The sequence below is a fragment of the Castor canadensis genome, chromosome 18, assembly GCF_047511655.1.
Source record: "Castor canadensis chromosome 18, mCasCan1.hap1v2, whole genome shotgun sequence".
NCBI lineage: Eukaryota > Metazoa > Chordata > Mammalia > Rodentia > Castoridae > Castor > Castor canadensis.
In genome coordinates, this window is record NC_133403.1 from 39,717,427 (window position 1) to 39,733,889 (window position 16,463).

At 44.1% G+C, this 16,463-nt stretch overlaps 1 protein-coding gene and 1 non-coding gene across 2 annotated transcripts in view; both read right to left on the reverse strand.

The window, feature by feature from the left end:
- The window catches only part of Ift81 (intraflagellar transport 81), a 172,120-nt gene that overhangs the window by 78,608 nt on the left and 77,049 nt on the right, over positions 1–16,463 (reverse strand). The window lies entirely within an intron of this gene.
- Positions 10,018–10,090, reverse strand: Trnaa-agc (transfer RNA alanine (anticodon AGC)). Its single transcript has one exon. It is a non-coding gene; the product is annotated as a tRNA-Ala (tRNA).

A 16,463-nucleotide genomic window follows, 5' to 3' on the forward strand; every position in this document is an offset into this window, starting at 1 on the left:
CCCAGCTTCCTTCCATGTTCCAAGAGAACACAAGTGAAAGCTGCCGGTCCTGTTACAGCTGAGGCTCAGACAGGCTGGGTGAGATTTCTACTATATTCCATCGGTCAAGGCACTATTCGAGCAAAATAGACAATTCCTACTTCATGGTGTATTTTCACTAGGACAACAGGATAGAATCAAATAGATGCATTGATTCTATTTAGACAGAGAAGGAAACTGACAGTCACAGAAGTGAAGAAGACACCTTGTCCAAGGTCATCCAGCTAATAAATTTACCCTGATACCTGGCTCCTCTCCACTTTGTCCTAGATGTTGGGTTTTGCCCAGTGATAGTCCTATGTGATTCCAGATCTCAGTTCTTGCCACAGCTTCTCAGAAGGATCAAACTTGCCCTTCTGGGAATCAGACCCAGGGCAGTGGGGACAGGCAAGTCCCATGACCTCAGAGTCCCTGGCTCTTCACCAGTATTCCCCTCCCCACTCCGTGACGATAGCTCACACCTGGGGTGTTGTAGATTTGAGCCACAGATCTCAGTCACCCTGTCTTATTGCCATGTGACATCCCCAAGTGGCTGGGGCATGCAAGCTGGGCAAAGAATGCAGCCTGAGTAAAAATAAACCTGCCACATTCTTTGGCAGCCCCCTGCCCCTTCCCGCTCTGCAGACGTCCATCCACACAGCAGTCTGCCAGGGAAGGCAGAGAGAGAGAGAGAGAACAGGGGAAAAGAAGCAAGTGCTGCTGCCGTCCAACCCTGAGAAAGAGAGGGAGAGAGAGATCACCTTATATGGGAACATGCGCAGACAATATGTGGCAATGGCTTAGAGGGCGTCAGAGGTCAGATACCAGACAGATGGAAGAAATTAAACATGGGACAGAGCGTGTTCTGGGCCCAGAAAACAGCTCTTGTTTCACAGCGAGGCCGCACAAAGCCTGGCCCGGTTTCCTTTTTTTGCCTTAGCTGAGCAAGATGTGTGCCCTAAACTCTAGGCAGCTTTGGTCCTGGCAGAGGTCTCATTCCTTTAAAGTCATCTCTTTGACAAACCAAATGCCTTGGTTGCAAATAAAAGGAAAAGACTGGGCCTGTTTCTCAAGAGTTTCCAGTTCCCCAGCACTGGAAGGAAGAAAAGCCCACTGTGATGATTTTCAAATCGAATTCAAATGCTGGAGCACTCCTTTCTCAGAAAGTTATAACATTCAACTTCACACTGTTTGCTTTATTTAAATGTTCATTTAGTGTGTCTCTGCACTTGTGCCTCATTTTCTATGATTCAAAAAAGACTAATGGGTATGATCAAGCAGTACCATTTCTAGGAATATAACCGAAGGAATGCAAGTCAAGTTATAAGAAAGACACCTGCATACACACACACACACACACACACACACACACACACTCACACACACACAGGTTCCTACCTCTCCAAAGCACATAAGTTAGTGGTAAATGAGTGAATAATCTTATTTCTCATTCATTTATTCATTCATCAAATATTGAAGGGCTGTGGAGAATGGCTCAGGTGGTAGAGGGCCTGCCTAGCAAGCATGAGGACCTGAGTTCAAACCTCAGTACCGCCAATAAATAAATAAATAAATAAATAACAACAACAATAACAAATATTGAGGATCAGTTATGCCTCAGGCATTGAGTCACGGGCTGGAAAGACAATGGCCCTGATGGTGATGGTGATGATAGATATTTAAAGATTTAATAATATACTTCCTGCCTTCCATGTTCCAGTAGACATTACCAGGAGGGTGGGGAGGGCTGGGGGAGTGGCTCCATGGTAGAGTGCCTGTCTAGCAAGTGTGAGGCCCTGAGTTCAAACCCCAGTGCCAGGAAAAGTAGAAATGACAGACACTGAACATAGGATCCTTGGGTTTTCACAACATTGTGTTGAGCTAGCTACTGCCATCATCTCTATTTAACCCAGGATTTTTTTTTTTTTTAGTACTGGTCTTGAGCCACTCCACCAGTCCTTTTTTGGTAATTTTTTTTTTGAGATAGGGTCTCATGAACTATTTGCCTGGGGTGGCTTCGAAGTGTTATCTTCCTGATTTCTGCTTCCTAAGTAGCTAGGATTATAGGCGTGAGCCACTGGAACCCGACAATCATTGATCTGTACAGTAGGAAACACAGACTCAGGGTGGGCCAAGAAACTTTCTAAAGGTTGTACCACTGGTGAGCAGGACTTACACCCTGATTAGGCTGGTTCCAAAACCTGTGATCCTAACCATTCCTCCTTCACAACAGATGGTTGTGAGTTTGGATGGCTGTAAACTTCATTACCTCACTCCACAAAATAGAAGTGCTGGAGTTCATTGGGATCCTTTGAAAGGCAGATGCCAAGATGGGCTTAGAACTGCAAGAGACTGCTGGGCGCTGGTGGCTCACACGTTTACTAGGACTTAACTGTGCTCAGTCCTGGGGGCTGGGGTGGGGAGCAGGGTAGGGGGTGGCCCAAACAATGTATACATATATGAGTAAATGTGAAAACGATAAAATAAAAACTGTGCAAGTTCTCAGCCCAGGGAACTTTGGCCTTGACTTGGACGTGGTGGATCTAGAGGGGCATGACAAGGACTGTAGTTGACCATGCTCTCAGAGCCGACTCCCTTGAGGGAGCTAGGAACAGCACACTCCAAGGCTGCTATATCATCAGAGTGTTGCCTAAAGGCTACACTCACCCTAAGGGAAAGAGATTAGAAAGGCACCAGCAGGGGCTGTGGTGTAGCTCAGTGATAGGGCACTTGCCTAGCATGTGTAAGGCTCTAAGTTTGATCCCCAGCAAGGCAATAAAAGGCACCAGTGATGCAGTGGGTGACAAAGCTGGGTAGGCATTTTTCGACAAAAAGCACTCTTTCTCATTCCTCTGAGTGGTCTTCAACGCTAGCTCCAACTTGAGTACAAAAGAGCGCATCCCTGGAGGGGATAATTTTTTTGTAGCTTGTGGATGCGAGCACTCTGTGAGCCTTGGTTTCCCCATCTGCCTGATGTTAGGGTAACCACCCTACCTCACAAGGCTGATGTGAGGCCTGAAGGAATCTAGGTGGAAGTGGATGGAATTGCTAGACATCTTTCTTTGCAGAAGAGAATGGATAGACTCTGCTTATCTCTCAGTTTTGCCAGAGCCCACTCATCCTTCCAACAAAGATTCATCTCTGCAACTACAAAAGGGACCACAAACCAGCATTGCCATGGGCTAAATTTCACAGATACAGTACTTGGCTCACAGAGTGGCTTTTTTTTTGTTGTTGTTGTTGTTTTTAATGCAGAGCCAACATTAAAAAATTAAGCTGTTTCACATAAAAATTTAGCTATCTGGGCTAAATTAGAAAATCTGGCATACCACATGGAGTACATTGGCTGGATCTGAGAAAAGGCTGCCTGATTTTAATGGGCATGCCCTGTTCTGTTTGCCACAGTCTCCACCATTCCCTATTGTCTCTGATCCTAAAGCCAATGTCTCTTGATGGTTTATGACATTCATGTTGCTTAACCAGAATTTTAGGCCCAAGGCCCAAACTCCAGGGGTTCCACATGTCAGGTTTAGTCACTTGTCCCAACATGCCAAATATAGTAATGAGTAATAGTGAGGTTCAGAGAAAGGCAGTTTATTACCTGGTATGGACATGCTGCAGGAAAAGGCAAAGTAAGCACTCCAGGGTACAGAGTTGAGTTTTAGGTTTAAATAGAGAAAGAATCAGGTGGGCATGCATAGGCATGCATAGATAGGTATGCATAGTTCAACAGTTCTAGTCACTGTGTGGTCTGGTTGATCATTATCTCAGCCCTGGCTTTGGGAGGGACTCCAGAGAAGTTGCCATCTCTGTCATCACTTGAAGGGAACAATTTGGTTATGATAAGGAAATCATTGTTACCTGGAGAGTGGTCCATCTTCTGTTCCTCCCTTGTAAAGATGCTATCAATCAGCCCTGTCCTTTTTGGATTCCAAGGTGACTACAAGGTGAATGGCTCAGAGCAAAGACAGAAACAAAATGGAGGCAGAGATGTCAAGCTTTTCTTCTGCTTGTCACTAATTTATGAGCCCAAGCAAGGAGCCAGTGCTTTTTAGCAAATGGTTTTTAAACACCTGTTGTATTACCATCTTTCTTAGAGTAATATTCTTTTGTCTCATGTATTTATCAAAGAGTGGAGGAAAGGGTAGGATAGAAGGACCCTGATGTTTCTTCTTCCTGCCTCCACACCACCACTTAGTTACTGCAGCATCTGTGTTTACCTCTTAGTTTGCCATCCTTATAAGCCCTTCTGGAATATCGTTCCTAAAATTATTCCTGCCATTCCACAAGAATCTCTTACATTTTTATTTCCCTTCACATCCACAATACAGGATCAGCCACAGGTCATTCACTTCTAATCCCTCCCTGCCAAAATGCACATATTATTTCCTCCATTTTAGACAGTTGAATTTGGAAGGATAAAGTACTTTACTCAAAGACACAGCTGGTTCTTAGTGGCAGAGCTAAGTCCCTCTGCCTTTAAGTCCAATACTTGTCCCACTACTGTAAGCAACAAAGAGTGTTTGAGATTTAATTAAAACTGGCTTATGCAAAAGTAAGGCAATTAACTCCATGTAACTGGAAAAATCTAGTTACCCTGGTTGTCAAGGACAATAACTCCATGTAACTGGAAAAATCTAGTTACCCTGGTTGTCAAGGACAATGGATGGAAGACCTCCAAGACTGTCCTAAGGGTCTGTCACTCCGTCTCCATCTCTCTTATCCCTTATTGTATTGGCTTTATTTTCAAGCAGCCTTTCTGCACGTGATGGCAGGACAGCTGCCAGCTATCAAACCCTGTTAGTTTAAGTCCTAAGGGAGGAGAACTTTTCCTTCTAGAGGGTCCTGACAAGTTGAAGGGAGCCTCATTGGTCCTAACTGGCCTTGTGTAGTCATGTGCTCAACCATGAGCCAATCACTGGCCACAGGAATTGATCGGACTTGGGTCATGTGACCACCCAGGATCAGGGGTTAGCTGTACTTGAAGAGGAACTTGAGGGCTAACAGTGACTCCTCCGGAGGAAAATTGGGTGCAGTTATCAGATGGGGACAGCAAGAAGGAAGTAATGCAAATGTGACTTAAACAGCTAGAAGTTGAGCAATGTGAGGCCCAGGACCTGGCCTTGGTTTGATATGCCCTTCTAATGGCAGGGCCCCCAGCATGAGCCTTGTTAGAGTGTCCAGGCAGCCAAATCACCAGCATCAGGTGACAGAGACTGTGGGTTCCCTTCTCAAAAGCCAGTCTTCCCTTCCTTTCTTTCAAATTCTCTAAACCTCACCTTAGTATAGCATCCTCCTCCCTTCTCCCCATGTTTTTCATGGAGGAAGTTCCCAGCCTGAAGCCCTCCACCAGAAGGCAAATCTTCCAGTAAGCCGGGATTTCTCAACCTCAACTCTGTTGACACTTTGGACCTGACAGTTCTTGGTTGTTCTTGTTCTGTGCATTATAGGACATTTATCAGCAGCATTTCTGGCCTCTACTCACAAATGACAGTAGCACAGCACCTCTCCTCCCAATGACAACCAAAAATATGTCTAGAAATTATTATTAAAGGTCACCTGGGGGACAAACTAGCCCCTGGCTTGTAAGCCTTCAGGCCAGTCTCATTATCCTGACTAGTGATTGGTTTAGGCAGGGCCATGTGACCCACTTCTGGCCAATGAAATGTGACAATGAATGGGCTGGAGCTGGTAATTCCTTTTATAAAGAGATACAAGGAAGATGGTGTTTTCCCTCCCCAGGACGTTGCCTTAGTTGGATGTGATGTCTGGAGATGCAGTTGCCATCCTGTAGCCATGAGGGGAACTCACTGGAGGACAGAGGCGTCAGGATGAAGGCAAAAAGCCGTAAAGAATCAGCTGACAGTGTTGAGAACCTGCATGTATCACGTTGCAGTTACTTGTTACATCGAAGTAAAACACCCCTTATGTTTAACTGTTTGAGCTATTTAGCCATGCTTTTCTGTTACATGCCCAGGAGTCTGCTGAAGACACTGCACACACAAACTGACAAACTGTGTGGTTGAGGTGTGGATTTCAAAATCTGGAACTGGGGACAGGAATGTCACTCCATTGTTCCTTTCGAGAGCCACTGTGGATGGAAAGCTATTCCAGTTCAGGAAGAATTGCTAATAACGGATGCAGACTCTGAGACAGAAAAAGGAGCTTCATTCTTTCTGCAAATAAGGAGCAATATTTGGCCTAGAACCCTTCACACTTCATCACATCAAAACTGCTGCAAAACACCCAAGTTGTGTTGTTATTCAGCTAACGTTTCTGGGAGTCCACCAAACAGCCTTTAAGATGGAGGTGACTGAGAAAGTACTAAGTCAAATGGCATATCCTCTAGAAGCCACAGCTTCTCTACCTGTAAACTGGGGAGAATAAGATGAGAATTCCCTGATCTTGATTAGAAAGTGCTTCGTGAGCCATACAGCAGTTAAGGGATTATCGACACTACACAGCCCAGACCTACAGCAATGCGTTTGTACCACTCAAAGACTAAATTTAGGATGTGGTGTGACCCAAATTACCATTCCATTGTTTATACATGGCCTTGTTAAATTTCCTATGCTTCTGAGGCTCTGCTTTCTCATTTGTAAACTGTGACAAGGCCTTGTTCTGCTTATGCACTAGAAATAAAATAAGGCTCTTTGAAAAAGAGTTATTATTTCACAATTTTCTTGTCCAGGGACAGACAATAGCTGAGCAGACGCCACAGTGAACGTTGGTGTATTGCTGCTCTCTGCTGGTCAGAATCAGTACCACAGATGGTCTCAGTGGAGAGCACCCCCTGGAAAACTAGGAAAGGGAAGGGACTCATCCAAGAGCACAAAGCTAGATGTGGACAGAGTACAGTCATGAATTTTGGGCTCCTAACACTTTTCTCTTTCTAGAGGCAGAAAAATGAGGGTTGAAAAATAGCTCACCCATCATAGTGTCACTCTTGTTAGGCTCAGGGAGGGGCTCTAAATATTTAGTCTGATTGGAATTTTTCTCTCCTCGTCTTCCCCCACCACCCAAACTAGTTTGGCTTCTTGTCCGTTTATTCATACCAGGATAGCTACCTATGAATTTGAGGCCCAAAGTTCTGTTGAGTGCTGAGTGTTTTACAAACACTATTTTATCCTTATTTTATAAGGTAGGCCAGAAGGTAAGAGCTCAGAGAGGTTAAGACACTGAGCTGAGGTCCAACAGCCAGTGAGCACAGAAGCTGGGACTTGAACTCTCACTTGACACCACAGAGTCCATATTCTGCCACCAAAAAAAAAAAAAAAAAAAACCAAATCCAAAAGCCTGGGCATATGTAGTAGATTGTAGTCTGGGCTGGTCCAGGCAAAAAATGTATGACCCTACCTGAAGAATGAGGGGTGTGCTCAAGTAGTAGATGTTTGCCTAGCAAGTGTGAGGCCCTGAGTTCAAAATTTTAGTACCACAAAAAAAAAAAAAAAAAAGAAGAGCAAAACATAACGGCAATTTGGGTTGGAAATATGGTTTAAGGTACTGTTGTGTGCACCTGTAATTCCAGTACTCGGGAGGCTGAGACAGGAAGATCTCAAGTTTGAGGGCAACCTTGGCTGCAGAGTGAGTTCAAGGCCAATCTAAAAACCCCATCCCTCATAGTAAAACCCTGTCCCAAATTAATAAATAAAATAACGTTTTGGTGCAAAGTACTCTCGTGTCCTTGAGTATCCATAATGTTAGTTTCTGATTTTTTGAACACCTATGACATGCTGATGACCTTCTGATGCAGTAATTCTACTTTTAGGCTTTTCCCCAAAACAACTGAAATCAGAGACTCAATTTGCTGACTCAAATACTTGACTGTAGCAATGCTACTCACAGTAGCCAATCCAAATGTCCTTCAGCTGATGAGGGGATTAACAAATGTGGCCCAGATGCTTCTCGATTCACAGTGGGGCCACATCCCAATAAATCCATAGCAACCTGGAAATATTCTAAGTTGAAAATGCATTTAGTACACCAAACATCCTGACCATCACAACACAGCAGCACGGCACACTGGAGAGCACGGGCCGTTTCCCCTCATCATTTGGGCCATGCTGAGCTATGTTCATTGCTGCTGCCTGGAGACGTGAGGGAAGATTCTACTACGTATTCTTGCCCAGGAAAAGATCCCAATTCAAAAAGGCATAAGCCAACCATTGCCATAACTTGGGAACCATTCGTATAGTTATACAATTCACCCAGAAAAAGGAAATGAAGCCCTGACACATGCTACAATATGAACCTTAAAAACATGATGCTAAATGAAAGGAACCAGACACAAGATTACAGAGTGTCTTCCATCTACGTGAAAAGTCCAGAATAGGCAAATCCATAGTGAAAGAAAATTGGTAGTTGCCAGGAGGAGAGTGACCGCGTAATGGGTGCCGGGTTCCCTTGGGGATGATGAAAATGTTTGGAACTAGACTGAGGTGGTGGTTGACAACACTACAAATGTACTAAATGCCACCAAACTGTTCCCTTTAAAATGGTTAATTTCATGTGAATTTCGCCTTGATGAAAAAGACACCTCTTCTTTCCCTACTTGATTTTCCTCCATAGTGCACACGGGCCTCTCACATACCACATATCTGACTTATGTATCTATTGTCAATCTTTCTTCTTTAAATGTAAGTTCCAAAAAGGAGGGAAGGAATGTGGGTCTGTTTTATTAAGTCACATATCCCATAAGAGTCTCTGGCACTTCAGAAATACTTGCTGAATGAATGAATTAGAAAGGCGTAGTGATGATGCAGAGCCCCTTCCCCCACCCCTTCCAAATTTAGTTCTAACGGTCTCTTGGGCCTGTTTACAAGGATCTTTAGTCTAGGCTCATTTCTTCCTCCTTTTCCTGAAGAGCTACATTCACAGGCTCTGACTCAACTCAGCCCTTTTAAACCTTTCTCTACTGATTGTCCAAGATGGGAGGTGGGGGAGGACACAAGAGAAGACAGTGCATCTGTCACGATGTGCAAGACTGTCTCTGTTGCAACTGATGCCTTCCTACCCCTGGCCTCTTCCCCAGATGCTGCACAGGTGGCTCATCAGAAAGGGACATTTACAGGAACAGGTCGATAACCATTCACTGAAAAGATGCTCTGACATGGCCCTGATCCTGGCACTCAGCCAAATGACAAAGGAGATACATATTCATTCATCCATCCATCCATTCATTCATTTGGTGGGTCATTGATTTGTGATTCATCCATTCATTTGTTCATTCACTCATTCATTCACGCAACTATTAAACATTTGTGGAGCACCTCCTATGGGCCAGACATTGCACCTTGTACTGTGACCTTTGATGGCAGAGAGGTCAGCTTATTACAGAGCCAAGTTCCTCAGCCTCGGAACTGTCTACGTTTCAGACCATGCGATTCTCTGCCTGGGGTTGACCCGTGTACTACATTGGCCACTGAATGCCAGTAGCATCTCTCAGCTGCTAACTAAAGATGTCTTTGGACATTGCCAAATGTCCTGGGTGAGAGGGGAAACACAACCATCCCCCCTAGTCCTTGAGGACCCTTAGTCTAGACATGTATATTTTCCAAAAATTATGAGAGAAAGAAATGCTTTTTAATTATTTTGGTTGTTTGAGTGCTCTCTCTTTCCCACCCAGCCACCCATTAAATCAGAAGGGAAAGGTGTAGCTGATCTTTATTTATTTTGCACTTGCTAGGTGAGCACTCCATCACTTGAGCTACTATACCAGCCTTTTTTCGTTTGGTTGTTTGTTTTTGTTTTGAGATAGGTCTCATTAACTTTGCCTGGGCTGGCCTCGAATTTGAGATCCTCCAGCTTCTACCTCCCAAGTAGCTGGCACAACAGCTGTTGTTTGTAAAGGGCACATAGTAAGCGTTAATTTTAAAATTATAACAATTGTTAGGAGACAGCACCATGTTCAGCATTTAAGTCTCTTGTCTCAGTTACTCTCACCACAATGCTCTGAAGCAGAAGAAGATGCCATTATTTATTTATTTATTTTATTTATTTTGGTGGCACTGGGGCTTGAACTCAGGTCCTCATGCTTGCTAGGCAGGCACTCTACCACTTGAGCCACTCCACCAGCCAAAAGATGCCCTTATTGTTCATTTTACAGATGAAGAAATTGAGGTTCAGAGACACTAAGCAATTTGTCCAAGGCCACACCAAGAGTAAGGAGTGCAGGTGGGGTTCATATCCCGATCTAAATGACTCAAGAGCTTCATGCTGTGCATCACTGAGCTTGTACAAAGCATGAAGAATATTTGTTACATAAACAAATGAACACAGGGTGGGGGAGAGGATAATGAGGAAGGCCTGGAAAGCACAGATGCTATCTGTGACATTCCAGAGGGACTTGTATTATTCCTTCCCATTATTCATCCATCTATCATTCACTGAGCATCCCCTGAACGCCTGCGTTCTGCTTGGCACCTGGAAGAATTCTGATTTCAGAGTTCATAGACAGGAGATGTGTTCAGGAATAACTGCAACATCAGATCCAAAGGGAGACACCGCGTTAGTCAGGGACACATAGGTGCTTATCAAGGCTCTTGATTGAAGGGGATGAGATGCTTTCTCCAACTGCTTAAGCAAAAACAGGGAAGTCACTGGCTTCTCAATCTAGTGCAGTCTCCAGGTATGGCTTACTCAGGATGTTCAGCTGATGTTATCAGGAATCTCTCCATCATTTCCCTCTGGTTTTCTGAGTTGATTTCATTCCCTGCTAGCAAGATGGCTACCAACAGCATTACACATACAACCTGTTAGCTTAGCAACAGCTCAAGCTCAAAGACACCATTACTTTTTGGTAATTTTAGTCAAAGTTCCAAGACTTATTGAACCAATCTGCACATAGTGTAGTTGCCATGGGGAAAAAGTGTCTTGATTATCTAGGACTGGGTCCTGGATCCACTTCTAGGTCCTGTGGATGGGGACAGCTCGACCTGAACCAAGTCAACTGTGAAGGAGGCACAGTTTTGCCGAAGGAAACCCGGAAGAGAAAAGAGCATGCGTCCAACCTAACAGATGTCTACTCTAGGTATCACAGAGGTTCAGGGGAGAGAGCCAGCTTTTGTAGCTGGTGGGTCTGGATCTTGTGAAATCAGTGACCATTGAGGTTGGTTAGGATGCAGCACATTTTACAGACATGGCCTAGGAGCTGATTAGAACAGTAATTCAAGGGCTGGGATTATGACTCAGTGGTGAAGAGTGCTCGCCTAGCATGTGGAAGGCCCTGGGTTCCATCCCAGACCAAAACAATAACTCACACTTGAGACCCAATTTTCACTCTCCCCCCACCCAGTGGCAAACTAAACAGACAAAACGTGAACATGGGAGGTTGGTTGGGCTTCCCCTCTCTGGAAGAACCCAGATAGGTCATATTTACCGGTTATTCCTGGGCAGATAAATGCTTTTCTGGGAGGGCTTCCTTGGCTGCCTGTTATATGTCTTCTAGCACCCGGACCCCCTGGGAACCCAGATTTCCTTCCATGTACAGGACAGGCTGCTCACTCAATTCCAGGTGAGAGAACTGTTCTGTAGGTACTGGGGGCAGGAATTCTTGGTTGTCCTCAGTGTGTGGATTCCCGCTAAAAAGCAGGTCAGTAGAATAAGAACTACATTCCCCTCCTTCCATTGCAGGTAGGGATGAGCATAGGACCATGTCCCAGACAATAAGCTGCAAGTGGCAGCGAAGGTCATGTCCTTGAAAGTGGGGACATGCCCTTCCTTTCTCTCTTCCTTTTTTCTCCAGCTTCTGATGGAATTCAGTCCTGGGGAAGGGGGACATTTTGGACTGTGCAGATGAGAGCAACACCCTAGAGATGGCAGAGCTATGTCCCTGGGTGAATTCACGCTCAGAGCTGCCATATCAGCCCTGGACCATCTTCATCTCAGCTGTGTGTAAGGAAGAAAGCAATTTCTTTGGGGGCTTTTTTGCATTCAGTTGAGCTCTTAGCCTAACTAAGAGCTTGTTTCTGGACATTTCCAATGTCCTTAGGGACGAGAAAGGAAAGAAATAAAGATGTTATATGCTTGATAAAAATTAGTGTGATGGTGCACTACCTCATTTAATCATTGAGAACACCACTGACAACGCCATAAGGTAGGTATTAGTGTCCCCTTTTACAGGTGGGCAAAGTGAGGCTCTGGGAGGTTAGATAAGGTTATTTATGTCAGACAGAAGTGTCAGAGCTGAGATATGAGCTCAGAGCTACTTATTTAAATTAGCTCCAGCAAACCATTTACATAATAAGTACATAACATTTGTGGAATTTTCCAGAAAAGCTGTAACCCCAGTAAGGAAAGAATCAGAATGGGTTCAGAGACATTAATCAGAGTGGCAGGACCATCATTCTTCATCATCCTTTCTTTTTGCAGTACTGGGGCTTGAACTCAGGGCCTTCATCTTGAGCTACTCCACCAGCCCTTTTTGTGATGGGTTTTTTCGAGATAGGGTCTCTTGAACTGTTTGCCCGGGCTGGCTTCAAACTGCAATCCTCCTGATCTCTACCTCCTGAGTAGCTAGGATTACAGGCATGGGCCACTGGTGTCCAGTAGGATCATCATTCTTGTGCTCTCCTTTTTTTTTGACAGTACTGGGGTTTGAACTCAGGGCCTCACACTCACTAGGCAGGCGCTCTATCACCTGAGCCACTCTGCCAGCTTGTCCTCTCCTTTTTATGTGAGCCATCAGGGTCTTTGTCTCTCTCTTCTTTTTCTCTAATTCATTTATTTATTTATTTTTATTGTTGTGCTGGGTGAGGGTACATTATGGCATTCACAAAAGTTCTTACAATGTATCAAATATATCATATGTGAATTTACCCCCTCCATCACTCTCCTTTATCCCTTCTCCTCCCCTCTTTGTCTCTTCATTTGTATTTTTTTGCTTGTTTTTGAGACAGGGTCTCACTATGTAGTTCAGGCTGGCCTTGAACTGGCGATCTTCCTGCCTTAGTGCTGGGATTAATAGACTCTCAAGTGTTGGGATTATAGGTATGTGCCACCATGCCAAGCCTTAATTCATATTCTTTTGTTTTGGAGCAGGGAAGTAGCACTAGGTTTTAAACCATTTGAGTTACTCTGCCAGCCCTGTTTTGTATTGGGTATTTTCAAGATAGGATCTCACAAACTATTTGCCCAGGCTGGCTTTAAACTGAGATCCTCCTGATCTCTGCCTCCTGAGTAGCTCGAATTACAAGGGTGAGCCACTGCACCTGGCCTTAATTCAAATTCTTGACAGAGAGGTCCGAACTGGCCAGCAGTCAACCATCTGACTCTTCTAGGTGGATGTCCACTCTGGTCCACTGAGGCATGGCTAATGATACAAGGGCTGCTAACTTCAGATTGAGCTAGCTAGAAGAGGGAATTGGGCATGGCAGAGAAGTCTATTTATCTTTGCAACAATGAAATATTTGAATATTGCTTTGTTATCACTGTCCTCATCCTCTAAGACCTTATGTCCTATTACCATCACCACAATCATCACCACACTATTGTCAGTTAATAGGTAAAGTTCAGTGAACACTGAGTCATCAGGCATGGTGCCTTCCCTTCGGGAAAACTGGGCAGTCGGGAGACCTTTCTTCAACTATGACAACCCCAGGGACATCTGTGATGTAAGAGGTGCACTTCGGGGAAAGGAATACAATTATTTGATTTGCACTTAAATCAGAGAAGCTGAGTGGTAGGTGGAGCTGTAAGGGAAGGCAAAGAACTGGGCAGGCAGATGGCAAGTGGGAGACTGTTTCAGGCATAAGGGAAATGGGGGTGGGGAGAGAGAGAAAGAGAGAGAGAGAGAGAGAGACAGACAGACAGACAGAGAGACAGAGGGAGCAAGACAGAGAAGAGCAAGCCAAGGGAATCTTCTTTAGCTACATAAGATGGACAGTGAGAAGAGGGTGTTTTGATGAGAGCAAGCTATCGCCATCCTGTCCCTTCTTCCAGCAGAGGGCAGAACTCAGGGGCTTTCTCCACCTGTTCCTCCTGGGGCCTCCAGAGATCCCAGGCTTGGTCTCCTGACTTGCTCCTTGCTCTCTGGCCTCACTTTCTGTTTGCTGTCCCTACTTTTTTCCTATGGCACCATCTCCATGCTCTGGCCTGGTGACTTGACCCTGTCCTACCTATTCCATTGACTTCTCCATTTGTCCTGGAACTCTTGACCTGGATTGAGATTATGATGAATGCTCAACAAAACAGGCCTAAACACATCGACTTCATTGGCATAAAGTGCTGTCAGGAGGGTGTCACAGAATGAGGCCATTTTAGTTGAGGTTGTTTGATTATAGGGATTAGACATTACAAACTACATCTCACAATGAGAGCTTATTATGAGATGTTCAGAGAGCTACAAAAGATGAAATCTCATGGAAAAACAGAAAAGAAGGTACAATTGGGTCAGGCTTCTTGGAATCCAGAACTTGGGAGCAATTCTCTATTGAGGACCATTCTAGGGAGCCTTGGAGCTGGTAGGCCTTCCTAGGAGAGTCCCACCCATAGCTCCTTTCTGCTCTTAGTTCTCTCTCTTGGTTTCATGTTCTAAATTTCCATCTGTTCAGTATAACTATATTCTGCTTTTCCCCTCTGTTCTCTGCTGGAATTAAATGAATGGCATTTCTCTCTGCTTTTATGAGAGGTGGTGACTCACTAATTCACGGAAGGTGTTTCTTCTCCCGAGGGTGATGTGCTCAGCTTGGGGTTAAAAAGGAGGTACCTGTAGCACACGTGGCTATTCTGGGAGATTAAATAAAAAAAAAAAACCAACACTTGCTTCCTCAAAAACTTAAATATAGAATTACCATATGATACAGTAATTCCACTAGTGGCTTTATATACTCAAAAGAATTGAAAGCAGGAACACGAACAGAAATTTGTTTGTATACTCTCGTTCACAGCGGTATTATTCGCAATAGCAAAAAAGTGGCAGTAACCAAAATGATCACAGAGAGATGAATGGATAAACAAAATGAGTAATACCATGCTATGATACAGTGCTTTTCAGCATTTAAAATAATGAAATTTGACACATTCTTCAACACAGATGAGCTTGGAAGACATTATGCTAAGTGAAACAAGGCAGACACAAAAGGATAAATATTGTTCAATTTCAATTACGTGAGCTACCTGGAATAGTCAAACTTACAGAGAAAGAAAGTAAAATGGTGGGAAAGAAAGAAAATGAAATGGTGGGTGCCCAGAGCTGGTGTAGAGGAGGGGTATAGAGGGTCATAGCTTAATGGGTTCTAACATTCAGTTAGGGTAATAAAAAACGTTTTAGAGATGGATGATGCTATGGTTTGAATGTGTTCCTCCAAGTCTGTGTGTTAGAAACTTAATCCCCAAATTCATATGTTAATAGTGTTTGGGGAGGTGAGGCGTTTGAGAGGTAATTAGAATCAGATGAGGTCATGAGGGTAGGGACTCCAGGAAGGCATTAGTGACTTTATAAGAGGAAGATGCTAGGTATGGTGGCACACTGCCTATAATCTCAGCTATTTGGGAACCAGAGCAGGAAGATCAAATTCTAGGCCAGCCTTGGCAACTTAACAAGACCCTATCTCAAAATAAAATTTAATAAGGACTGGGCTACAGCTCAGCGATAGAGTGCTTGCCTAGGATGTATGAGGCCCTAGGTCAATCCCCAGCACCACAAATAAGTAAATTACCTAGCCTCAGGTATTTTGTTATTGCAACAGAAAATGGACGAAGGCAGATGGTGATGGCTACACCACAGTATGAATGTACTAATGCTACCAAACTATATACTTAAAAATGATTAAAATGGTAAAAAATTGTGATAGGTATATTTTACCACAATTAAGAAATAAAACTTTGGTTTCTGGAAAGTTAAAGGAGATCAGCCCATCCATCACTGCTGTAAGGACAGCTCTTTTACGTTAGTTAGATAAAAGGAGACATTGGCAGAATTCTTGAAGGATGAGAAAAAGGGAAGGGAACTGAGGATTTGGATCTACCAGAGAGCAGACACCTGAGCCGCTAGCACATTCCATGACCCATCTATGACAAGAGCGGAGCTGCCAAGGCACAGACACCAAGGGAAAGATGACAGAAAGAGTGGCCTGTCAGGCAAGCACCTGTCTCTATCGCAGTGGCGCTGTTAACCAACCAATTGTCTGGTCATCACACAATGCTTTCGTTAAGAGCAAAATAAAAAAAAAAATCAAATCAGAGCTGGGCTTGATGGTACATGCCTGTAATCTCAGTACTTGGGAAACTGAGGCAGGAAGATTGTGAGTTTCAAGCCAATCTGAACTACATAGTGAAATCTTGTCTCACCCCCCGCCCCCAAAAAAAGTCAAGTCAAAATGACTTAAACAACATTAAAAAAAAAAAAAAAGTCCCAAGGGTGGTAAGTGCACGTTCGTTCCTTCATCGTTCTACTTGGCCTTCCGGAACATGTGACATCAGAAGGACCTATCTCTTTCTTGTCCTAT